Source organism: Fukomys damarensis, unplaced genomic scaffold (assembly GCF_012274545.1).
Source record: "Fukomys damarensis isolate Sample0158 unplaced genomic scaffold, DMR_v1.0_HiC HiC_scaffold_33, whole genome shotgun sequence".
Lineage (NCBI taxonomy): Eukaryota > Metazoa > Chordata > Mammalia > Rodentia > Bathyergidae > Fukomys > Fukomys damarensis.
Window position 1 is genome coordinate 2,563,592 of NW_022900945.1, and position 25,800 is coordinate 2,589,391.

Below are 25,800 nucleotides of genomic sequence, written 5' to 3' on the forward strand. Positions count from 1 at the left end.
GCGTGTCTTGCCTCCTCGCTTAAGTGTGTGTGTGTGTGTGTGTGTGTGTGTGTGTGTGTGTGTGTGTGTATGTGTGTGACAGAGAGAGAGAGAGAGAGAGAGAGAGATTGAGAGATTAATGAGTTCCTCTGGATTAGAGAGATGGGTGAATTCCAAACAGGAACACAATGAAGTCCCAAAGTAAACACGATTCTTTGGGCCCGGGTGAATTCCCTTCAGACTGTCCTCCCTGCAGCCGCCATCCTGGCCGGGGTGGGGATAGTGGCAGGAGGCTGCGGGCGCAGGAGTCAGGACAACAGGGCCCCGGCCCTCCTGGAAGTCTTCCTTGCTTGCCAGTGCAGGATGGGTATCTCGAGAAGCTGGCGCACAGTGCGCTACTCTGACCGCTCCCCAGCGCCCTGCAGGAACCACCTGCTCGCTCCACCTGGTGTTCTCCGCCCACCCCTGGGAAGAAACCCTGCACCCTGCACCTGCGAGGCGGCTGCGCCCAGTCTCCCCGCTTCCGCCTGTCTGCGGGTCTCCGCTCTGGGGGTCTCAGAGCCACCCTCTGTCACAGTGTGGCCACCCCAGGACCCGGCTGTGCACGCCGGGACACAGTGAGGAGGACTGGAGTGGGCACTAGTGACCGTGCTCCTGTGTGAGGGCAGGGAGCTGAGGCTGCAAAACGACCTCAAGGTTCGTTCCCAGGTCACTGCGCACAGCACCTGTGCAGACCCAGCCCCAGGCCTCTCTCTGTGGCTCTGTCATGGCTCTGCATGTACCTGGCCCTCTGGGTGAGGGTGACACCCAGCCTGGGAAAGAGGGGCTCTGGTCAGGGGCCTGCATAAGACCACGCCATCCTCACAGGGCTTGGAACTTGAGAGCTGGATTAATGCAGTGCCTCAGGGTGGCTGCCAGCCCCACCACAGCCTGCTTTTCCCACGCAGCCTGGCCCGATGGGACCCCCGGGGTGCATGTGCACATGGAAAGTGGCGTCTTGTTAACCAGGGCCAAGATAAATATGTTTGTGGGGCACAGAACAAAGCCGCAAGGCTTGGTGTCCATAGAAACTGTGTTGGTGTTTGAGCGTGACTTCATCCTAATAAAAATGGTGGCTCCCTGGCCGGCCTGGGAAGGAGAGAACTGGGGTGATGGGGACCTGCAGGGGTGCGAGCCACTTGTGTGTGACCCTGACCCAGACCTGCTGGGTCTGGGGGCCCTGCTCAGTGGGGTCCACTGTGGAGTCAGAGAAGACCAGTCTGGAAGCCACTCCGCAAGTCACCTGCTTCTGCTGGGTTTTCCAGCTGTAATGCAGGTAACTGCGCCCCACTGAGGAGTTGTGGTCAGCACACGGGGTGGAGGCAGTCAGGATGGAAAGGAGGGCGTGGGAATGGGGCCTCCCAGCACCAGGCCCTCTGCTCCCCACATCTCGGCCTGTGTCCTTCTCCGTAAGCATCTGTTGGGCATTTTGTGGGGGCCACACACCTTGCTCGGTCAAGGAAGTACAAGGTTAGGGAGACTCCAAGAAAATGCCATTCATTTGGGTCCTTCTTCTCGGCCAGCCAGCCAGAAAGCCTACTGCTCCTTTGCCCACGTGTCCTCTCCATTTGTCCTCCGTTGTAGCCAGGACTCCAGGGCAGGTGGACGTGGGTGGCCTCCGAGGCACAGGGTGTCCACAAGCTGTGGAGAAATTCCCAGCCAGGACCTCATGGCCGCTCACCAGACCGCTTGCTCCCCTGAAGTTTCTGCTGGAAATCCTCACCTCTGGGCTGAGGGCTTGGCTCTGTGATGGTGGGCATTCAGCCTCCACCCCACAATTAAGATGTTGCGACTCTGTGCAGTTCCATCACCGGAAGCTGGGTTAGCCCAAGTCTGCATAGACGGTTAAGTCATCTGTGGATGACAGGAGCTCTGAGGGGAGGTGCCAGGGGCTCTACCCTGCCCTTTCCACTCTCAGAAGGTATGGAGGAGGCCTGGGAATGGCTGGATCCTTTCCAGCAGTGCCTGCGGCAGCTGACTTCCACACGGTCAGGTTACCTGCAGTAGCTGGGCAGCTCCTAACTGGCTCAGGTCCGCGTCCAGCCGGTGAGGAATGTGAGCGTTGCTGTGAAAGTGCGAGGAGTTTGATTCAAGAAGGTGAAGGACATCCATTCTTGCTTGCTGGTGGCCACCCGCCCACTTTGACAAGATGGCCAGCATTTCCTCTGGGGGAATCAGCTTCGTGCCCTTTCTCGGCCTAGGTGGACCTGATTCCATCCAAGTCCGAGGCGGCTGGACCTGTCATTGCAGGTTCCCGTCAGTGCCTTTAGTTTCCATCTCTACCTTCCCGTCCTCCCTTCCTGCTTCTGCCGGGTGGAAATCGGCGCACTGGTGTTTAGGGGATGAGGAGCCCTGGAGTGTAATCCATGAGAGAAAGAGGCCTCTGCAGGAAGTGTCCCCCACTTCCTGCAGAGGTGGCTCGGTGGGCTTCCTGGCTGAACTACTCCCCTGAGGGACAGCGAGGACAAGCTGAGACCTGGGTCTCGCAGGACCCTTCCAAGGACTGGGAAACCTGCCGCGGAGGTAACGAAGTGCTCCTGGAGATCACCGCCGACCACTGTGCCGCTTGGTAACTGGAAGTGGGGGGCTCCTTAATCTCTCTAAACCGGATCTCTTATTCTGCAAGATAGAGGTGCTAGCTAAGTACCGAGTGTGGGCGTGAGACGAGACTCTCCGTGGGAGGACTTAGCACAGCACCTCGCACCGGTGCTAACAGCTCACAGTAGCTGCTGAGTGGTCACTGCTGTCCCAGGTCCTGCGCTCAACTCCTCACGAGCCTCCTCTCATCTGACCCTCTGGAGGCTGGTGCTTGGAACTCGTGCTGATCTGCGACGGGTAAACTCTTGTCCTGCGTGTAATCAAACAGGCTGTGGCGGAGCTGGTTTTACCACGCAGCTGGATCTGAGTATGTGGTCCTGACCTGAGAGCTGAAACTTGCAACTGGCCACCCTGATGTGATTTAAATTAGTACGACCCTACTCCAGAACCTTCAGAGCACAGATTAAAGGAACATTGTGCCCGTGGCCACTCTGTCTTCACCGCTCCCATGTTTTCCTGACACAGGGGTTAGCTGCACCTGCTCCTGGCCCTCAGTTAACCACAGGTCTGGAATCCTACTAAAGGCTTCTCCTGAGGCTTTACAGAAAGGACCCATTGAGATGCGTCATGCTTCAGGGCACCTGACGCAAATCCACAGCCAGTAAATGTTAGTTCTTACTCTGGTCTCCAGGCACTGCCTGTGCATTTGTCTGTGGTTCCAGTAACTGTGCATTTGCTTCCTTTCTTCACACTGAATCTCAGCCATTTTCTGTAAGTGCACAGCCTCCTGTCTCTCTCATTACTAGTGTACATGTTCTGAAATGGCTTTACTTGATCAGTCTGCCCTTGTTTGGTTTCTCTCTAATGCTGCACCTCACACCTGTGTGCACCTGGCTGTTTCTAAGAGTTCTTGTTCCAGTACACCTGTTCCTGCTTCTGCTCCGGCTTTCAGGAGTGAGGGGAAGTAATGTCACCCGGGTTGTGAAGGCCTTTGATAAATTGCAGACCCTGTTCAGGTGCTTTTGATTGAGGATCCCCGGTAGGTGGGTCTCCACCTTCCTGTGGGCAGAGCCAGGAGAATCCTGGTCTCTTCTATCTGAAATCGGCTCTCCAAGTTTCCCTGCATCTTATCTTTTGGGTGGCCAGGACCCTGCAGAACAACCCCAAGTTGCCTTTCTGTTGCAAATCAAAGCCCCCACTCTGGCTGAGTGATTTGAAACCGGCCCCTCCCTCAACACACCTGGAGCCCCCAGCCCACTGGCCCAGTTCCTGGGCAGAGGGTCACAAAGCAAAGGGCAAAGGTGAGCTTTTCATTTCTCCTCCACGCCCTGGGATTCCTTTGAAATCTTCTCAAACTGGTCCTTCAGGGACCATACAAACAGCTGGAGGAAATCCTGAATTGTGTTTTCTCCAGATAAGCATCCCGCTCAAAGCGAAGAGCCCTCCAGGCTTTCTGCCAGAAAGAAACTTGCCCAAGCTGAGAGAAGGCCGCTGAGACAGTGTGCTGTGCCTGGAGAAAGGTTAGGGTGAGGGGTGCCCCGGCTAAAGTCCTCGTGGGCCTGAGGGGTTAAGGGGGTCTGTGAAGTGCTTGAGCATCCGAGGCCCCGCAGGGACCAGACACATCAGAGCCAGGGAGCCCGGACACACAGTGGGCAACTTCCTTTCTCATCTCCCGGGGCTTCATTGAATCCACCACGTTTCATTCTTATGCTAAGTAGCTGTAATTAGCAAGTTATATTTTGACATATTTATACTTTAACAAATTCTGATTTACTTATAGCTTGCAAACGTATTTATTTTAACAACAACAGGGAAACGTTCCCTTTTCTTCTCGCCCATCAACTAAGCCAGCTCCTCTGGGAAGCCCTGTAAGGGGAACAAGCCCATGGCAGTGTGGTTGGTGTGCGGGCGGGCTGGGCGACTGCAGTCAGGCCCAGAGCCTCCACAGCCTCACTTTCATCACAGCTGTGGACAGGAATGAAGGACACGCTCTGCAAAGTGGGTGCCACAGAGGCAAAGAACCTGCGCAGAGGGAGGGGTTCCATGCATAATTTTTTCCATTAAAAATGCAGTTTATGGCCTGGGAGTGTAATCTAGGGGTCAAGCCCTTCTCTGGGATATGTGAGGCCCTAGGTTAGATCCCCAGCTCTGCAAAAAAGAGACAAAAAGTATTTCAAGAACGGATCTTCAGGCATAAGGCTTTGTGAAATAGGAAAAGGTTGCATGGGGTGAGGACAGGGCCGGGGGCCGCATGCCTCCGGCTGTTACTGAGCGAGCAGTCACAAGTGCCGTCAGATGAGACCAAGGTGTCCACTGACCAGCATCTCCTTCTCATAGCAACCGCGGGACGTTTCTGTGAGCCCCTCACCCTGGCCCCAAGGCCCCCTTCTCCCCGAATTCTCCCCAAACCTTACATTGCCCAGCCCCTGGGGCCTGCATCCCCAGTCCTCCCCTGGCTGCCCAGGGACCCGCTGTGGGGTGGCGGCAGCTGTGCGCCGTGAAGCCAGGGAGCTGGCTGCCTGGGCAGCCCCACCCACGAGGGGCCCCCCAGACTCCCCTTTCACAGAGGAATCCTTCCCAGTCTGGCGGAAATAAGGCCAAGGCTGGAATCTGCAATACCACAGCTGAAAAGGCCAGCGTCGTGGGCAGAGGCCTGGGACATCCTGGTTCTTCCCAGGATGGGGAAGTGCCTAGGACACATGCAGTCAGCGGCTCAGCCACCGGACACTGAGCTCTGAGCTATAGATGGAGAGATGGTGTCACCCACTGAGACCATAGAGTCCAGTGTCCTGGAGCCTGGAGCAGACACCTCCCGGGAGGGAAGCAGAGCTGACCTGAGGGCTAACCATCATCACAACTGCAGTTTATTGAGCATTTACTGTGTGCCCACCACGGGGCTGAGCACCTGGCGGGTACCAGCTCGTTTCACTCCTAGAGCACATCTGTGAGTCTGGCCTGATTCTCTTCCTATACTCCGAGGAAGGCCCTGTAAAGGAGCAGGTGTTTGCCAACTAGACTGGTAGTGGGGAGCACGTCCCCGGCACAGGACAAAAGGGTGTTGGGGCGGAGCCACCAGTCCTGTCCTACGTGTGGGAGCACACGGGCTGAGTGAGAGCGCACGCGTGGAGGTGAAAAGAGCAGTGAGTGGGGTAATCCGTCAGATGTGGGTGACACTCGTGAAGCAGACCTGAGCAGCCGTTCTGTGAGATGGTGCTCCTCACCCGTGGGTGGGTGTCTCCATCGAAGATATCCCTCCGGAGGCCTGTGTTCAGAGGTGTGACGTGGAGGGTGGGCTCTGGTCCCCTGTTCCTCCCCTCTCTGCGTCCTGGCTGCCGTGAGGGCGAGCGGCCTTCCTCCACCCAGCACCTCTGCATGCCACCCTGCCTTAGAGCCAGCCCGCCATGGACCCGGTCCCCCGAACCTGGGCCGCATGAACCTCTCCTCCTTGGAGTTGTAGGTGCCAGGCCCTGTATCCTCGTGACAAGACAGGGACTGGTGGAGTAGGTGATGGAAGAGGCCTGGGAAAGGCAGACCTGGGAGCACAGGTCAGGGAGGGAGGTGAGCGGACACGGGCTCACATCCCCCGCTGAGAGGCGAGGCCAGAAGACAACCGGGGACGAGGTGAGTCCGTGAGAACAGCACTTGGGCACAGGGCCGTGGGGCCGTGCTGGCACGAGGAGCGGGTGTGACCTGCAGAGTTGTACCCGCCGGATGCCTGTCCTTCCAAGGGCAACGGTGAATCCACCGAGGGGTAAAAGGGCCCGGGGTTTCCTTGGGGCGTTCGGGGCAGGCATGGCTGGGAAGGACAGTAGTCAGGTGCTGATGACGTGGCCCCTTCTGATCGTGTCGAAGGCATGTTCAGTGGAGGAAGCAAAGGCTGGGTGGGTGGACGGAAGCAACGGCCGGGCATCCCTGAGAGCCAGGTCAGAGTGGAGGAGAAATGGCGGCAGGTGACCGGAGGTGGCTGCAGGCTCTGCCTCCAGACTCCTGAGGGAGGACGAGGACTCCTTCTGAGCTGCTCAGGTCCCTGCCTACTTATTACTCGGTCTCCCACCATGAAGATTTGTCCAGTCGCTGCTCAGCGGGTCGTGCAGCTTGGGCAGATGGCTTCTCGGTCCCTGTGAGCACCAGGAGCCTCCTGAGTGTCTCGGCAGGGGAGCCAGTGCGGATCGTCCTGCTTTCTGAGCGTGAGAATCTTGACTCCTGAGTTTCAGTAGGAGCAAGGCAGCTCAATCACTACAAAAACAGTCTTGGGCTCTTTTTAAATTCCAGGACTTGTGTTAAGATTGGCAGAGCTGTGCTGTAGATTGAGAGCAGGGCATCGGATGGAGGGTGCTGGCAAGGTAGGGTGCAGCCCCGTGGCCACGTGGACAGGGCTTCTCTCCGCCTTCGTGCCAGCCCAAATGTCAGTCGTGCAGAGGTCAGGAAACTGGTGTATTCTTAGATCTTCCTTCACAATCAGCTGTCCCCGGTGCACTCTGCAAGCCCCAGATGCCTGCTCTTCTTTCCTAGTTTAAACACAGTTGCCTGGCTGCAGACCCTGCCTCTGTGAACTGTGTAGCACCCACTTCGTTCTTCCTGCCTAGCGAGAAGAGGGACATTTTCAACTTGCTTTGGTCAGAAAAGCCAGTCCCCGGGTAGGGTCCCGACAAGAAGCAGACCTCTCCTGGATAAAGGCCGGGCGTCACGGCTTGCAGAGCCCGAGGGGCATTTCCCTGCAGCCTGGCCGTGCGCACCTGCTCTCCCGAGTCCAACGGCTGCAGTTCTCAGAGGTCCGACCCCCGCTGCTCCCCTGTGGCTCTCATACGTTCTGCGCCTGAGGGTTCCAGGCAGAACCCCTTACAGCAGGCCACGGCCGGCATGGGGAGCCTGGTCTGACAGAAATAAGCCAGGCTGGGACCTCCTTTCACATCCCTCACATTTCAAAGGCAGGGCGACATTAGTGGGGGGGGGTCACCCAAACTCTGAGAAACTAGGTTTTCTCATCTCTGAAACAAAGACATCTTTTCCTCTCCTGGATATCTATTCCAAGAAAATTCTCCCAAATGCAAGCGTATTGTTAGAAAGTTCTTTATTTATTGCTTCATTATAAAATCAACTAATTATATCTACAGAACAGAATATTAGGTATCACAAAACTGCTTGTCAGTTGTTTTATTGAATAAGACTGCGTGTGCTGTACTGTCCAAACACAAAACACAATACTGCCCAAAAATGTATATACATATATATATATATATATTTGTAGTATGAGCTCAACTATATAAAATGTGTAGGAAAATGTCTGCGAGGAATTCAGAGTATTATCAAGGCCTCATATTTAGTTTTATGTCAGTACCTATATAACATTTTAAGTAAAGGAATTTAACACTGAGATAAACAATCCTTTTCCCTTTAAGAGCAGAACATATAACCTTCACGTTTGAGAAATGCTTATTTAGAGCTCTGGACGGAACTGGGGCTGGAGATAACAATGCCAGGGCTGTGGGTGTGTGGGTGGGGGCTGATGAATGGAGGACAAACCCGAGAGGTGAGAAGAGCCGGGGCCCCTCCAAAGCACAGCGTCCGGGGGTTGAGACAGAAATTGGGGTCCATGAAGGAATTCCAGGGAGTGGGAAATGCGAAGCGTCGTCCTAGTTCTGTGGCCTGGAAGATGGGGTGCTGATGCTGTGGAAGGAGACGGGAAACAGAAGCGAGGGCAGGATGGAGGAGGAGGTGAGGCCAGCCCTGGGGGTTCCCGAAGGTGCGGGTTCAGGTCCCTGCCCCGCAGCTCCGGGTGACACCTGGGCGTGAGCCGGCCTCAGAGCTGCAGCCTCTGCCCACCTCCTCCTCCGCTCCTCCTCCATGTCAAGGCTGCATTGGGGTCCCGGGCTCGTCCTGCACCTTTGCCCTCCCTGCTCCCACCAGCCTCACCCCGGGAAATCTCTGTCCTTTGACTCCCGTCTTGGCATCTGCTTTCTTGGCGTCCCCTTCCGGCACAGGGCATGGCTGCATATCCAAGTCAACTTACTTTGGAAGAAAAGTACTACGGTCTTGAGACAGCCGGGATTGGGGGACAAGGGAACCCCGCGAGCCTCCCGACAGCGTAAACAGAGGAATGGAGGGCTGAGCTCTGAGCTTTCAGTAACATTCGTACTCGGGAGGAAGGGCAGTGAATCTTATAGCTGGGAAGGGAGCTCCGAGGAGGAAGGGAAAGTTACGGAAATAGAAGAAGGAAAACCGGCAAAGTTCAGGCGGCAGAAGCCCTGAGGGACGGGAGGGGTCTCTGAGGATGGGTGAGTTGTGTTGGGCATCTCAGAGGAGCTCTGAACTGGACCTGAGGTCCTGCCATCAGAGAAGAGGCTGTGCTGAGCCCCAAGGTTGTTTCTAAGGAAGAATGGGAACAGACACCGAGTTACAAGAAAGAAGAAACTTAGTGGGAGGTAACAGGAGCGGCGAGCCGGAAGACGCTTAAAATGTTGGACTGTGAAGAGAAGGAAAGAAATCGAGCTGACCAGAAGCACGACGCCCACGACTGTGTGCCTGTGTGTACGTGAGCGCGTGTGTGTGTGTGCGTAAGACTTCAGGAAGCCTGGCCATTTCTGGACGAGGTCTTTAAAGACAATCAGGTGGGAGTAAACTCCTGGGAGCAGTGGGCAAAGGGAGGAGAGGGAGCCTCGGAGCGGAGTGGCAGGAGCGCTTCTCTGAGACGCAGACGCAGAGACTGGTGCATAGCAGGTCTGCTGCGTGACAGCAGAACCCTGCACACTCCCCAGTTCCTCGGTTGTGTGAGGCGAGAAGAGCCCTTCTGAGGACGAGCCCGTGGGAGGGCAGGTGTTTGTTAACAGAGAAGGAAGGTCAGGAAGCGCTGTGCGATACTAGATCATCCCTCACCAAATGTGCTGACCACAGTGCCCAAGATTGGTCACTGTCAAAGGACTCTGAGTCTAACGACCATGAAAGAACCAATCACGACGGACTTTTCCCTCCCAGCTCAAGCTTTCCTAGCTCAGCTGTAACCTCAGGACGCTGAGAAACAGACTGGAATCTCCAGGTCCTCTGTCTTTCGTGGGCGATGAGGTGCTAAAATGCCAGGAGCCGCTGCGTGCAGCATCAGCACTGCGGTGATGGGAGAAGAAGGGCTCTGCGTACTCAGAGGCCCGGCCTGCGGGGCCATTCGGGCTGAGCGCCGTTACAGCCCTCAGCACTGCGGCTACAAAGGACACCTTTATCAGAACATTACTGCCAGGAAAATCTCCACTCCTGCAAGTCTGGGGCTGCGTAAACCCAGGGTGTTTTCCCCATGGAAGTGACTGCTTCAGTAGTAGCTGAAGCCTGACAGCATCTTAGGAACGAAACCACAGGGTTGGAGGAGGGTGGGGGCCGGACCTGGACTCTCCTCGGAGACATCTGTGTGGTGGGTGGGTCACCAACCCGTTCCTGAGAGGCTCGCGCTGGGGCCCGGAAGAGAAAAGCACTGTGCCCGGGGAGAAGGAGCCAGGAGCTTTCCACAGAGCCGCCACTTGATTTGGCTCCAAGTGTGACTCACGTGTGCTAACAGCCCGGTGTCCTTCAGCAGGGCACAGCCCCCGACTGGGAGGACTTGGAAGTGTGACTGTGCAGGTGCCGCCTGCTGGCTTCCGAGCCGGTTTTATTCCAGATCTGGCAAGGTATGCAGGAGTGTCACAGGCAGAGATTTATAGCATTTCTGACCCCACCCAGCCCCAAGTCACCCCACCAAGTGAATAATCTTTCTCACAGCCTGTGAGTCACTCTGAGCAGCCTTGGCCAAGATCAACGGAGCGAACAAGCTGAAGGAAAAACTTTTTAAGAAACTATTTTTGCTGAAGTTTTATAAACCTCATAAAATTAAGGGTTGGTTTGAATTTGGGAGAAAGACTGGCTTTATCTGGACTCATTGGCCAACAGTATTTAAGTGAGCACATACTGGATATAAACATGCCGAGGACATAGCATCATTAAGCATTTTCGGCCTTCCAGACTCTCCGAGCAGGGAAAGCAGAGGGTCCGCAGGTGTTCATAGACCCCTGCACGGCAGAGGCCCTCGGGTGGGGTCCTAACCACAGACCTGTGGGGAGCCCACAATGACGCCCACTGTTACCAGCAGGTACCAGACCGGCGAGAGCCGTTCCAGAGCAAGCCCAACTCACCAAAATCCCAGCAAGGCCCAGGTTTCGTTTCCCACAAGTGTTCTTTCAGCCTAGTAAAAACAGTAAAAGGGGAATAAATCTCTGCCCCCTGAAATGCTTCTCACCGCAGCTCTGAATCACAAGACACACAGAGAGCAGAGCAGCACCAGAGACAGTGGTGCCCAAGCAGCCGGCCCGGCGCCCTCACACTCAGCCCGGCGGGACGGCTCTGGATGGTGCAGTTGTAGAAGTGGGGCTTTGTTTCGTTTTTCGAAAAGAGCGGAGGTCAATAATAAAAACCATGTGCTCCACCTGCCTGGCCACATAAAATACAGTGGCCCGCAACTTCAACTGCTGTAAAAGGGATTAATTGTCGATTTCTGAATGTGGCAAGTTTATTGATCTTGTTAACAGCCCCAGAGCATGGGCCATGGGTTACCATGGCAGGAGGGAAGAACGGCCTTGTGTCCTGTCATTCCGTGGGCAGCAGTATTGGTTTTAGGGCCCAAGTTAGGAGTTGTACAGGTGGGTATGTGTGACGTTATTTCTTTCCACCTATCTGAGTTTGTGCCCATCCTGAAGCTTTCGGTTTCTCTGTACAACTGTGTATTTGCTGTTGTTTGTCAAGGGGCTGCTGTGTGGGGGTCAACATTGTTTTTGGACAGTGTGTTACTTACCTGTATGGATGCCTGGTGCGGCCGACAGGAACCACGGCCATTTTCCACGCCAGGCAGCTGAGGCTCAGCGAGGCTGCGGACACGAAGCTTTTCCACAAAGCCAAGGTTCAAAGGCAGGCCTCCATGTTCCCACATAGTGCTTCCCATGAGTCCTGCAGACAGTGCCCTCATCTCCCCGCCACAGGTGCGTCTGTCCACCAATGCAGCCTCGGTATGGGGATGGAACGGAGAAGGGCTGGTGCTTTTCCTGCTGCGGAGGAGCTGGTATTTTGGAGCAGATTCTCCTGGCGTTCAGTAAGCGCCCACTTTCCCACGTGTGGCCCCCGTCTGTCAGTGTGACGTGTTGTTTTGTAGTTGAGCACTGTGCTTGTGTGTTACCTGTGTCTTCCCAGCTAGCGTGGGGGCCTTAGAGAGGCAGGAATTTCACCTTCCTCTTCATACTCTGTTCCCCAGAACAGAGCGTCTGGCCTTTCCTGTGCTGCACCAAGTTTGCTATCCCACGAAGTAGTCGGCGTTCTGCCGCTCTGACAAAACACTGAGCTCAGCAGCTCGATGAGGGAAGCTTGGTTTGGCCGACGGTTTCAAAGGTCGCAGCCCGCGGTCACTTGGCTGTGGGGTTTTGCGTGTGTGGCGGGGCACAAAAGGACGAGGCCTGTGCACCTGCAGCACAGGAGGAGCAGAGTGGGGCGGTGGGGTCCCCTCGGAGGCGCACCCCACGGACCGACGCTGCGCCGGATTGACGTCCTGGAGTAGAGGTTCCACTGATAGCACCGCAGCCTGGAGACCAGCCTTCGAGGGCTCTGAGGTCACACCAGATCCAAGCGGTTGCTGCTCCCGTTATTGAGCCCTTTTGTCAGGTTGCTCTTCCGACAAGTTTGTCCCTGGGGGGCGCCTGGTGTCCTGAAGAGGGCAGAGCAGGGGCCTGAAAGAATAATGTGCAAAGAGCAAGGCTTAAAGAATAAGGGACTGTTTATCTGTGTATTACTTGGGGCACTGGAGTTGATCTCAGCTCTGCTGGAGAAGACCCCAGGCTCTGGATTCATCAGTAGTTGCGATCATACAGCGCAGCGGGGGCGTGAGGCAGATGTAGGGAACAGCAGGACTAATGCGCTAAGGAGCTAGGCTGTAAAAGGGCAGTAACTGTGTGTACTAGTGAGGGACGGGTCACGGTTAACAAGCCACCTGTGCCATCTTGCTGGTCAGAGCTAACGAGCCACCTGCATTATCTTAGCTAGCGTTTGACCTTGGAGAATGGCTGCACAGTCCTAGTTCCTCAGCTTCAGGCTTTCCTTGCTATTAGAGGCGTCACAGCCTCATCGATCATTGAGATCTCAGTTGTGGCTGTTGGCAAAGGGAGGTCTTTCTCCAAACACCAGCCGAAGGGTCAATTAGCAATTCACACTTAGGCCTTGGAATGAGTCATAGTTTTAATCTGAATGAATAATGACTAATAGTTTTAAGCCAAATTAAGTGTGGTTTCAAGCTGGTCTCCTGCAGCCTGTGCCAAGTGTCACTTAATACTCACACTGAAACACTCCTACTGAAACAAGCCGACTGCAGCCCGAGGTTACCTGTGAGCAGGTTGTGGCTAAGGAAAGCTGGCATTCTGACAGTGGCTGGACTCCAAAATCCAATTTGTCTACACCATGGAGTTGGGGTTGAGCAGAGAGGGAGTCATAGCCCACCTGAAACACGCGGGGGCATGGAGACGCGCTGCTGCGTGGTGTACATAGTAACAGGTGAACGGGGACCAGGGCCACGTTCCGTCCTCCACCCGGTGACCCAGTCACTCCGACCTTCCCACCAAAGGGCGTTTTATACCTTGGCTGCCCACGCCTCCTCCATTCCATGGTCTTCTTATAATGGCATCTTTTTTTTCAGTAGAGTGATTTTCTACAGGATCTCTGTGTTCCCTACAAAGGCAGCACATCAGAGATTGGCCAAAGCCAGGCGGGAGATGGGAGATTCATAGACTGGCTTTGAAACATAAGTCTTAGCACACGGGATTGGGGAATTTCTGAAAATACATGGTGGCCACAGCCACAGCAGGACTCCAGTGCTAAAAATGCACCCCTGCCAGAGACCCCAGGAGTCCTGCAAACTCAGGAAGCCTGGCCCTTTCCTTCAGTTTTGGTGGCATAGTTTCCACATTACGTGATGCGGATTTAATCTTCCTCTACATTCTCAAATCTATACAGATATGCACAGATATGTACTTATTATCATCTTGTGATAAGCAGTAATGCTGATAGAAAGCAGTTTCCAGGGTCTGGATTTTTAGAAAGACACAAAGGAGTGGCAAAGAGAGATCTGCAAGATTATTAAAATGAAACAAAGCCCCAAAAGTTAAGGGACCTGAGCCCAAATTCTCTTGGAACCTTTATCAATCAGTCTGTCAACAAGTAAGTGATAATTTCTGAACTGAAGAGTTGAGGAACAAATGAGGCTCAAGAGTGGCTTAGGTTGCACGTGGTTTCTGCATGCAGATGCTGACGTGGCCACTGGCTGGCGGGCACTTGGGGAGGACGGCCTACTGGCAAGTGTGCCCGGGAGGGACAGCTACTGCTCCTGCTGGGCGTCGCCGGGCTGGGACTGAGCGACACCTTGCCACACCAAGCTGAGTGTGCAGGTAACGTAGCTCAAAGCTCGCAAGCCAGAGTTAAAATCCATGGGTCCCTCCTGTAAGCACACATCAGCTCTGTGTTTTTACTCAAAAGACCCTGACAGCAGTCCTCGCTTCCCAGTAATGCAGAGCATGAGACAACCCAAGGGTGACCCGGAATAGAAGGGTGTAGACATGTCACACCCTCTCCCAGAGCAGGGCTGGGCGTGCATTGCTCTCTGTTCCTCACAGCAGCTCTTCCTTCTAGAGCCAGGCTTCTCCTGCGCCAGCTATTAGAGTCCTCCAGGGGTGCAGCCACGGCACCCTGGGCCGGGCCAGGGTGGGCTGGTGCGCTGTGCCAGGCCAGTTTAATCTGTCCACCACATTTTTATAATATGGAGTTGTCAGAAGGCCTTGCCCATGTTTCTTAGATGTGTAATTGTGATGTAAGTCTGGAAATGCCTGGGGCCATAAAATCAAGAGGCCGAGATAAGAGAAAGACAGATTATCTGATTGCATGGATGGAACTTTCCCCACTCCAGCTCCACATCCATGCCTTGGCTGGTGAGCCAGTAAATGCTCCTTTATTGCTTCAAAGCTGGTCAACTGGGAATTTTGTAATTTGCAACCGAGAGGGTCCCTAGTGATACAAATGGTTAGATCAAGTGCAAAGAAATGTGACCTTCTAGTATTCTGGCAATTTGGAAAAGCCACAGATGAAACGACATTTTTTTAAAAACGCATATGAGTACACTTCAAGACCTCAAGGGCAAGTTTGAAGTCTTTGAAAAGAAATACAAACTGCACAATGCAGTTCTTGTGGGAGATCAGTCTCCACAGTGTTTTCTTGCAGAACCCAGAGTATCACCAAGCTTCCCCAGAAGGGCTTCAAATGACAAATCTAGTTTGTTCTGGATGTAGCACTTTTCTAGAATGCTTTTTACTGTGCTTTCAAATATATTTTCATTGTAGTTAAATACCATTGTAAGGGGCATTACTCTGAAAGCGAAAAATGATTACACTCAACATGGTGATGCTTTTCACCTGTGGTATGTTAATTTGCATCCTAAGTTAGGGGTACTGTTTAGCCAGCCTTGATAGTAGTAGCTAAATAACCAAACCAGTAGGCTAGGAAGTGCTGGTATAGACAAGCTCTGCTGATGACAGTAACCAGAGGTTAAACTGGCTGGAACGTTCAGACTCAACCCATTTTTCATCCTTGAAAATGTTAACACCTGGGGGAATTGCTGTACCTGTATCTAAACTTTCTAGAAGAGCAAACACTATGTGAAAAGCTGGCCAGAACATAATTTTTTGTTTTCAGTTGTTACATTAGTGCATATTGGCCATACAGAGTGATCGCATTCCTCACGGGGAACTTGTACCTGTACATGATGTATCTGACTCTTTTCCCCTCCACTCCCTGCAACTCTTCTCCTCTCCCCTTTACAAAAGCATCGTTTCCATTTTCTTCCCCCAATCCCTTTTCCCTTCTTCCCTCCCTGATGCCCAGAACTTACAGTTTTTGAAGACAGGAGAATGGTTGACGTTCACAGTCTCGTACACACTGAAGCTGTTGGGTTTTCCTCCTCCAGATGGGCTGTATTTATCTCGCATCCCAGGGGAGGTAGAGGAACGCCTACCATAGGTCTCATGACAGACTTTTGAGGAGAAAGGGGATTGTGTTTGTGAATGCCTATCAAAAAGAACAGAGGCTCTCAAAGTTAGATTTGCACAAACTTGAGTTGGTTCACGGGATGTTAATTGTGTCAGCATCCCATGAACTCCAAGCTGCCTCTGTGGGTACAAACTCCACCACTCTGCCCTCTGCTGCTCCAGACCCAAGTGCCTCAGATGCATCAGAGCAGTGGCCAAAGGTGAACAAATACACGCTGGGATCCGCTGTCCTTCGAGTGCAGGTGGAGGACCCCGAAGTTCCATGTCGTGGAGTCCAGGGTGTTCCCCGAGGAAGTCAGTGCCACCTGCGTACCCCTCGCTATGGCCTGGAGCCTGGAGCTTGTTTGCACATGATTACACCCCGGACGTGTCCTCACTGTCCTGGTGAGAAGCAAGTGGATGGGAAGCTTTCCTTCAGTGACAATCAAGTGAAGTCCTTAACCACCGCTTTTCTCTAAAGACCTCAGATCTAACCAGGGAACCTAACTTCAACTTCTCCCCATAATTGAGTGATAATGGCCTTCACGTGGAATACAAGTCACCCCCAAAGCAGCCCAAACCCTTTGGCACCTTCATCGCCATCCACACACGAGAAGCAGCAAAGGTGTTACTTTGCTGTCTGGGTCTGAAGCCCACATCTTATCCTCTGAGCCCAGTGCAGTAGATGGTTGCACAGGCAAAGTTGCTGCTTCTGACGGGAAGCCTTCTGAAGAGCTATTAGAGATGAGTTGGCAATTTTCTCCATGCCCAGCGGATCACACTTTAGCATCAGTTTGGAAAAGGCCTAGCTCAAATGTGAGCAAGGCTTTTGGGAAGGGACTGGGTCATGGGTGTGTGATGCTGGGTGAGGGTAGGGCACTGGGATTAAGGGTATAGTCTAACTAAATTGGTCTAGCACAGATTTGGGTGTGAATAATGAAAACCCCACCCTTTGTGTGGGTGGCACCACCCTAAAGAAAAGGCCTGTAACTTGGATAGGATAAAAGGCAGGCTTGCTGCTGTTCTTTGCTGTTTCACTGTCTCCTGCCTACCCTGCCATGGACTCTTTCTCCTCTGTCAGGTCACCCTGCCTTGGAGCCGGCCAACGATTGCCTGAAACCTCTACGAACTGTGAGCTGAAATAAACCTTTCCTCCTTTAATTTGGGGTGTCAGGTATTTTGTCTCAGCAATAAGAAAAGTGACTAAGAGCCCAACCACAAAATAAAAACATTTCTTCTACATTTTGCACTGACAAACCTGAATAACTGACCAGACTCCTCCATACTGGAGCTATATACTGTGAAGGGTGAACTAAACTCTGTTCAGTCCGTTAAAGATTCTGCATGTTCGTCATCGCCTTTAATGGGCCAGAAGGAGCTTGCTGGTATGGAAGGAACGGAAATGACAATTGTGATTCCTTCACCAGAGACCACAGTGCTAACCAGTCTTGTGACAGTTTCTGGTCTGAACTCTGGAATTCTGTGGAAGTTCTCCTTTCCTTCTAGCGCCCTCCCACACATGCTGTCCACCCAGCCACCCAGGGACCTTCCTTCTCGTGCCTAACCAACCCTCAACTACTAACCCCCATGATACTCTGTTCTCCCCAGCCTTGCTTTCCTGTCTCCCTCTCTGTCTCTCTCCTCTGATCTCAGCACAAGACTTCACATCAAGCCATGCCCTTGCTTCTCCAAGCAGAGTTTCCGCAGGTCCGAAGTCCTTCACTCTGTACCCCAGCATCAGTGACAACTGTGAGCAGTGCCTGCTCATTAGAGGGGTGGAAAGACGGATGGTAGAGCCTTTGCCCATACGGGTTCTTCCAGGTGTGTTGGAATTGTCCGATTTCTTGAACAAGTCATTTTGATAATGTCTGTTTTAATTCCTTCATATAATTTTGTGTAGCGCTAGTGTTCCATGCTTTTACGTTGAGATTTAATTCTTCTGCCTCTTTGCCTCCTTCCGGTTGTGCTCTTGGGGAGGCAGGTATCAGACAGGGGGTCTTGGGCATGCTAAGCACGCAGGCTGCTGTTGAGCTATGTGCCCAGCCCCTTCCAGATATTCTTTAGACAGCCAAGCAAAGAAGGAAATTTCTTTGCATTCAAGCAGTTTCTGTCTGATCATGTGACTGCTAAGAGGTAAGATGCAGATGGGTCCAGTGTCTTCTCTGAGGATGCACTGTTCCATCACAGCCAGAGCACTGAGCTGGACACCAGGAGGACTGGCAGTAACCCTCGTCTCTTCTTCAGTGTGCCTTGAAATGCTGGGCACACCACTTGGCCTCTCTGTGCCTTGTTTCTGCATCTGTAGATAGGAACAGCTGGAGTAACTGCTAAATTTCACATTGCTCTGGTAACTCCAAAGATTCATGGAGACATCCTGAGGGTTTGTCCTGCGAGGAATGTCGTAAGAGAGAAGGCGAAGGTCACACAGTCCCCTCCTCCCTCCCTCATTCACAATAAGTGTTCTAGCTAATTGGCTTCCAGTTGCATCTCAGTTACTTTCTCATCACTGGGATGCAATACCTGACACCCACAAATTAAAGGAAGAGAGATTTATTTGGCTAACAGTTTTAGAGGCTTCAGGCCCTCATTGGCCGGCTTCAAGGCAGGGCCCACAACAAAGGAGAAACAGTCCACGGCAGGGTAGGCAGAGAGCGGTGAGACTTCCTCCTCCTTTCCCTTTTAATTCCACCTCTGTGGGGGGTCCTCTCTCCTCAGCAAGTCCATCATCCTCACCTAGACCTATGGCAAACTAACCAGGGGTGGGTCCACTGTCACACACCCATTACCCACTCACTTCCAAAAGCCCCACCCATGAGCGCGTGAGGTTTGAGGGGACATCTAGATATAAGCCATAGCAGACTATATCACATTTTTAAACCTCTCCTAAAACCTACTCTGAAAAACATTTTTAAAAAATTGAAAACACCTAGACTCCCTCTAGATGCCTCCCAACATATCTGATATCCAATCGCATAAATTATGTTTGATCTCCACTTACAGTAAGACTGGCAACCTTATACCCCTTGTGTTGCTCCTGGGAGTTTCTTATGAGACAATCATTTCTTCTCATTTCCAACTAGGCCCAGTGAGGCACACCCGCACTGCTGGACATGTACTGCCCAGAAGTGCCTGTCACCAGTGGGGTCCAGAGAGACACCCGCATCTACTCCAGGCCAGCGGCTCCAGAAAGGGTGGCAGCCCGGGCAGCCCCAGGCGTGAAAGCCACCCTGTGCTAGCTTGTTCAGCCCTGGGAATGAGGCACCACTGCAGTCCTGACCACACTGCTGCGTGGTATGGGTGCTTATGAGCAGGGTGTTGTGTGTTTCCCCAACAAGTCACAGTGTCTCTGTGTCTCAGCCACAGCCCTCTGCAGGGTGTTTTCGGCGCTGTCCCAGGACAGGTGACCTCATGGCATGGGGAGTGTGTCCAGGGCCCGCTAGCCCTGGGGTAGCTTGGCTGCAACACGGCAGGCATTTCTGGGGCCTTGAGTTTAGAGTGTGAACTGCCTGGACAGAGGGACTCATCTGGTAGTTTTCAAGATGCTTTTTAGTTTTTCAAACAGCAAACCCTTTCCCCCAAAACAAATCTGATGCCTCGATTTATGCACAGATCAAAAAAGGAGGAGGAAAGATGGCAGGACACCTACCAGCCTCTCCCCCATGAGCCTTGGGCTCCTGCTCACAGTGCCCTCAGCCTCCCCAGCCTGTCCCAACCCCTTTTGTTTCCTCTCCGACCCCTTTCTAGCTCACCCTGCTGCCTCGCCTTCTAACACTGGAGAAGTCGTGTGCCTGGTTCTCAGCAGGGCCATCGCGGGGCTTCTGGATGCCGCGATGCTCTCTGCGTCTTCATTTCTGCGCCAGGCTAGTAGCGCTGGGGTCTGCTCTTTTGTAAAACTCACCGAGCTCTGTCATTTGCATATTTATCGGCTGTGCACATTTACGTGTCTCTTATCCACTAACTGTAACAGCCTGGCCTCCACAAGTCTGAGCTACTATGCGAAATCAAGTGCAACACTCAAAACGGGAAGGGATCTAAGACAGTTCACTCGTGAAATATTTTCCAGAGAGGCCAGAGCCAAAGAAGGGAAGTGATCAGCTATAAATCAGAGCTTATAATTGGATAAGCCGACATTAGTCTTTATATCTTTTAGCTGTGCTAATAAAGACATTCTAAATAAAACTCTTACCAACAGGCTAAAATCAACTCACTCTGAAGCTGTACTTTGTACTAGGAACAAAGGCTGCATAAAATGAAGAACAAGAACAATACGGTCAGTGTTTGGAGAGAAACCATCTGATAGCATTCTTCAGGACAAAGGCCTGTGTGACCCACGTCATGACGTCGCCATCTGGTTTGGCTTCCGAGACTCTGGCAGGTGTACAGAGCTGGGAATCTCCCGCCCGGCTGCCTCTGAAAGGCAGGCTCGATGCTGATGGCGCGGAAAGCAGGGCCTGGGTGAGCGGTGATAACAGTCTCACGGGTCCCATGTTGGTCTACAGCTTAGTCTCCTGATGACTGAACTGCTGCAGGGTTCGTTGAAACAAATTTGCTATCAGTTTTAAAAGTCAGAAGTCGAAAACAGGCCTCACCAGACTGAAAGTAAGGTTCCCTCCCTGGGCTCTGGGCAGAACCCTCTTCTTTATCTCCTCACTGCATTGCCTGGCCAGGGGCCCTTCCAGCTCCAGCCCAATAAGCTTTCTCAGTCTTGTCTTCCTCCTTCCGTGTTTAAGGGATGATCTGACTCCATGGGACCTATTAGGTACCACTTAGATAATTCAGGACTGTCTCCGATCTTAAGGTCAGCTGATTTAATTCCATTTACTAAGTTGCCCTGGTTGGGCTCCAACTTGCAATCCTCCTGTCTCAGCCTCCCAGAGTGCTGGGATGACAGGCCCATGCCACCATGCCCAGTGAGACTGCCTGCATTTCTGCAGCAGGGCAGGGCAGAGACAAGTCTACCAGCCAGATGTCCAGACCCACTGTCTGGGTCCTCATTCTGTGTAAAATGGACTTCTAGACCCAGAACTTCTGGAGCTGAGCTGTGACCAGTGATTTAAGGATTCCATTGGTTTTTGTTTCAAAAATTAAAGCTTTTAAGATAGAAAGGATTGGCAGTAGGTGGGCCGCAGTGGCCACTGTCAGGGCAACTCCTGCAGATAGCTTCTGTTCCCAGTCAGTCTGCACAGTTGCTCCGCTCTGGAAGGCGCAGCGTCTCCTCACCCTTCCCTGTAGGAGCCCTGGCCTGAGTCCTGTGCTCACCGCAGAGCAATTTCCTCTCCCCCAGGGCTTCAGCCTTTGCAGACTTGCTCAGGGAGTTGGGGAGACCCCAGCAGTAAGGTAAAAGCCCCTGATTTGTGAGCTGTGCAGGTCCATGTGTGAGCCGTGCACACAGATCCGGCAGGGGCACAAGACCCAGAGGCCAGTGTGTGTCCTTGGTGCCGCCGCTCGAGTGGGGACAGGAGATGGACTGTGTGGCTCCAGCAGCAGCAGCACAGGTTTCTCTGCCGAGGGCTCAGTAGGGAAGGTGCTCCTGACCTGGCTTTGGTGTGGTGGCCATGGCGGTGGCACTCGGCCAGTCCCCACTGCCGCCCTGCAGGTTCTGGGGCTCTCGGCAGCTGCGCTGGGTGCAGGCAGGGACTCAGGCTGTGAGACACGAGGCCCTGCCCTCACCTCGTCCCTTCACAGTGGGGGACCCTCAGGATCCGCATACACACACGCACTGCGCCACGAGGCTTGGGGGGCACGGATGCATTGGACCCATTTAGACTTCGTGACTTTGTCAGCTTGGAATAGTTTTCTCTGGGTGATGAGGAAATCCTTTCTCCAGCAGAAGTCCATGCCATCAGCCACCATAGGGAGCTGAGTGCTGTGATAGGAACCCTGGTGGACTTCTGCTGTTGTACAGTCCCCCAAGCACTTTCGCGCTCCCGCCTGCTGCCTGGGGTATGCTTGTGGTGGGCACACTCCTGGGGCCACACCCTGGGACGCCGAGGAGGGGCTGCACCCTGCGTGGAGGAGTGTGCGTGGCCCTGGGCCATGCTCCGACCACCGTGCGTGGACTGCGGATGCGGGACATGGCACACACCAGGAAACCGAGGCCCACTGGCGACCCAGGGGTGGATCGTATGTCCTGCCCTAGGGATCTCATGTGGTGGAAAGCAGGGAAGACCTCTGCAGGTTACCGGCTACTAAACACTTGGCGAACCGGCGACTATGGCCTGAGTCAGATGCCCAAGGTCACCTGAGCAGATGAGCTCAGCCCAGGCCTGGAAGCCTCAGCCTTAGGACGGCAGCGGAAGACCTGTTCCATTTCCGAGTTGGCTGTAAGTGGTGAAATAATGATAACTTAGTTGTCTGGCCCAGTGTCCTATGGTTTGCACATTGAGTATATTTTTCTTACAGTAACTTTAGTGAACATCGATTTATAAAATAATTAAGAGTTTCTGTTTGCTCTCACTTTGGTGACCTAAAGAATGTGTCTGTCAATGTCCCCAGAATTAATGAGAACTTTGCTACAGGTAGTTGATATCCAGTGACTTCACATCAACATCGCTTATGCTGATAAACACGTGCTGTCGACCTCATCCTGTTTTAGGGTTACAAAATTAATCCGGAAAGCATTAAAGCTCCTGCTGGAACATCAGGACACTCCAGGGCACTCGGCCTGTGCGGTGCTGGGCCCAGGACGGAGGAGGAGGCCGGCCACCTCTCCCTGGGGTGGGGAAGAGTCCTTCCAGGAGCCAGCGATGATTAGGCTGAGTTGTGTGGGAAAACCGTCACTGTGTTATCTTCGTGAGCCAGATGCCTGTGTGCAGTACGTTCTCATACAGAACAGAAGGGATTTGAATGAAAGAACTTCAGGATCACAGAAGAGACCAGAAGGCTATTTTGTAGTTTTATGGGTAAAGATTCTCCACTGTTTTTACCCTCTGCAGTGATCCTAGAAAGATTAGTTCAGACACTGTGTGGGCAATGAGTGAACTAGGGAGGAGTTTTGTGCACAGGGTGTGGGAGCCCTGACGCCAGGACTTGGGGAGTGTCCAGGTCTGCGTATGGAGACAGTGGTGAGGACCGCATGGGGACAGGCAAGCAGACCCCACAGTGCTGTCCACTCCCGAGGAGGCAGAGGTGGCCTGCAGCGCTGCTTGATGCATAGTGAGCGATCACCAGGTGGGACACGCAGGCGAGGAGGACAGGAGGGCTCACACACCTGAGTGACCTTCACACACGGCCAGCGGAGAGAGCCGCTCTGCCCAGCATGGCCACGAGACTTGCGGTCAGTCCACAGATCCTACTGAGTGCCTACTCTTGCCTCTACTGTTTAGGAAGAAAGGGTGCAACGCCCAAAGAAAGAAACCAAGATGGCACACTGTCCTCATGGGGCTTCTGTGTGTGAAGGAGCTCACAGTGCTAGGAGCGGCCGGAAGTGTGTTCTGAGCGTGAACGAGTCTGCCCCGCAAAGCCCGTTCATGTGTAAAACCAGGGTGCAGTGCTCAGAAAGATTCAGAACAAGGAGGAGGAGGAAAACAAGAACAGGAAGGACAAGAAGAGGAACGTGGAGGAGGAGAAGGTGAGGAGGAAACGAGTGCAGAGTGGAGGACATCCAGCAAGCTGTAGATGGCTGCTCCTTAGGGCAGAGGCAGGGCTGGAGAGTGAGTGACTCTCGAGTCACCCAGCAGATCCGAGGGACGCAGGACGGGCAGCCAGCACAGACTGGACCCTGCCCTGGAGCGAGCCTCACAGCCGTGCGAAGGGGCGGAGAGCTGCCGTGGAGCTGCAGGTAGGTAGCAGGCCCTCCATCTTCTCCTCTGTTTGTTTTCACAGCCCTGTGGGGCACCACAGAAGGAGTGTGGACAGTGTGGGATCAGATCTGTTTGTTCAGTTTTCACATTTCAGGCGACTAAGAGAAATGTTAAATGAAACCAAGTCTTGGTTCCTGTCAATGGGAAGCAAAGAAGGAAAATAAACCCCAAGCCCTGGTGTAGACAGCAAAAGGGCCAGGGTGAGGCCAGCAGCCCCAGCCCTCTCCCCCGCGCCCCAGGATTCCCGGGGTCCCTGCTCCCGGGTGTCTGGCAGGGTCCCAGAGCTTCGGGTGCCCTCCAGCTTCGCTCTGAGCCACTGCCCACCTGTCTCGGGTTTCTTCTGCTGTGGCAGCTTCGTGTGCCGCGCAGGCTTCCGCAGGAGCGGGGCGCAGACCCTTGGCGTGCTCGGCGTTCCTTCACTGCTCTGCACAGCTCTTGCAGAGCCCTGGTCTGGAGCAGGCTTCTCGACCTCAGGCCACTGTGCAGGCCCTGCGGGACCCTCAGCTGGAGGGGCTCCCCCAGGCCGCTCCATGCCTGGCCACACAGCGCAGTCACCCTTGGGCGTCCCTGGTCCAGAGGAAGTCCCGGTTGGCCGCCATCCTTCCAGGCCGTTATTCAGGAAGGGAGGGAGGGCGGGAGCGTGGCACTGAACAGCTGCCTGCTTTCCCGGGCACTGGACAGGCGTGAAGGGCAGCAGGGAGCTGCTGGGTGGCTGGGAGGACACAGCAGGAAGACAGAGTGAGAGCCGGAAAACCCGGTGGGACAGCTGTGGAGCAGCCATAGAGGAGTGAAACAGACCTTCACTGACCTGTTCTTGCGGGGGGGGTTGTTTGATAAGATGGTATGGTGGGAAGCTGAGGCAGGACGATCACCCTAGCCCAGAAGCCCAAGGCCAGGCTGGGTGGTGGGGTGAAAGGGACAAAGGGGTGGGGAAGAAGGGAAGGAAAGGAGAGAGAGGGAGAGGGAGGAGGAGGCGGAGAGGAGAGAGGAAGGGGAGGAGGGGAGGGACAGGAGAGAGGAAGGAAAAGAAACAGAGGAGGAGGAGGAGGTGGGAGGAGCAAAGGGAAAGAGGGAGGAGGAGATGAGGAAACAGTTGCTCGGGTTTCTTTTAAGAGCAGCCCGCACTTCAGTTGTGCCTGCAGTGGTGGGTGCAGACGTGGCTCCTGATAAGTGCACAGTGCTGTTCGAATCCAGGGCGTCCCGGAAGGCAGGGAATTCTCATGTGTGTGAGGGGGGACGCAGAATCCCGTGGCTCGTTTCAGACGCCACTGCGTCCTCCTGAGCGGACTTGTGGGCCTCCTCTGCAGCTGCCTGAGTTGAAGGTTCCAGGTGAGCTGGGTCTCGCTGCCCACCGGGCTCCACCGAAAGGCGGAGGAAGGAGCAGCACTGCGTGTCGAGCCTGCCGTGCCCACCATGGGCGAGCTCCGGGTACTCTGGACGCTGTCAGTGTCTCCGGCTGCCCCACCGGGCCTCAAAGCGAGCTCCCACAGGTCCACGCCATCTCTGGCCATCTGTGTCACTAGCAGTTCCTTGCCGTGACAGATCCCAGAGAGGCAAAGTGACTCACTGCAGTCCCAGGCTGGCACAGGAGGATCTGGCGCCGCTGTCGGCTCCCTACCCCTGTGGGCAGGCTCTCTGTGACCTCCGCTTGCTGGTTATTATTTTTGCTAAAAGTCCTGTGTGAGGGGTTTTCTCAGGGAGGCTGCTGATGAATCCAGAAGAAAAATCAGAAATTCTGTGCCCCACCCTCGACTGAAGAGGGAAGCAGGAAGCCGTACCCCACTGTCCACACAGCCTCAGTGCTGACCTCCTCTGCTTCTCTCGTCCTCACTTCTAGAGCACCGACTCCTTCAGGCCAGCGCCGCGAAGCCTGGCCATCCACCCCGGGCCATGTTGACCGAAGAGTTTCCTGGACGGTAGATAGGGCCATAGCGCGGTCTCCATGGCATGGACTGGAGAACCGCAGTGGCCACGGTCACACGGGCTGTGTGTGCAGGCCGGGTCTGGGCACAGGTGACGCTCTTTACCTACGTGTCTCAGGTCGGTGTTTAGCACGACCTTTGGAAGCGGTGTCCTCGTTGTACAGCTGACAGGAGAGTCCCGGAGAGGTCTCCCAGGGTCATCAAGTCTCAGAGGTGGCATCCAAACTTAGGGTGCACAGCTCTGCACCCCAACCGCCCTGCGCTCAAGCCCTCCACCGTGTGGCCTGGACTCGAGGCCGCCGGAGCCGGCCGATGGCTGGACAGGGCTCTGACCCTGTGTGCCCTTGGCCGCAGGTAGGGCTTGTTCTTTTCCATCTGTGAGTTTTCCTTCTTTTCTCAACTTAAAACAGGAGGCATCTTTTTTTTTTTTTTTTTTTTTTTTTTTTTTTTTTTTTT

The 25,800-nt window shown here is 54.0% G+C and overlaps 1 protein-coding gene across 9 annotated transcripts in view; it reads left to right on the forward strand.

Annotated features, from left to right (window-relative positions):
- Positions 1-25,800, forward strand: part of Ror1 (receptor tyrosine kinase like orphan receptor 1) — a 291,697-nt gene that overhangs the window by 209,934 nt on the left and 55,963 nt on the right. The window contains exon 1 of one of the 9 annotated variants that reach the window (XM_033758112.1): positions 23,205-23,400. The exons of the other annotated variants lie outside the window; for them this stretch is intronic. The gene's annotated coding sequence lies outside the window, so the exon portion shown is untranslated. Of the gene's footprint in view, positions 1-23,204; positions 23,401-25,800 lie in introns of those variants that run through there. 9 annotated transcript variants of the gene reach the window in all.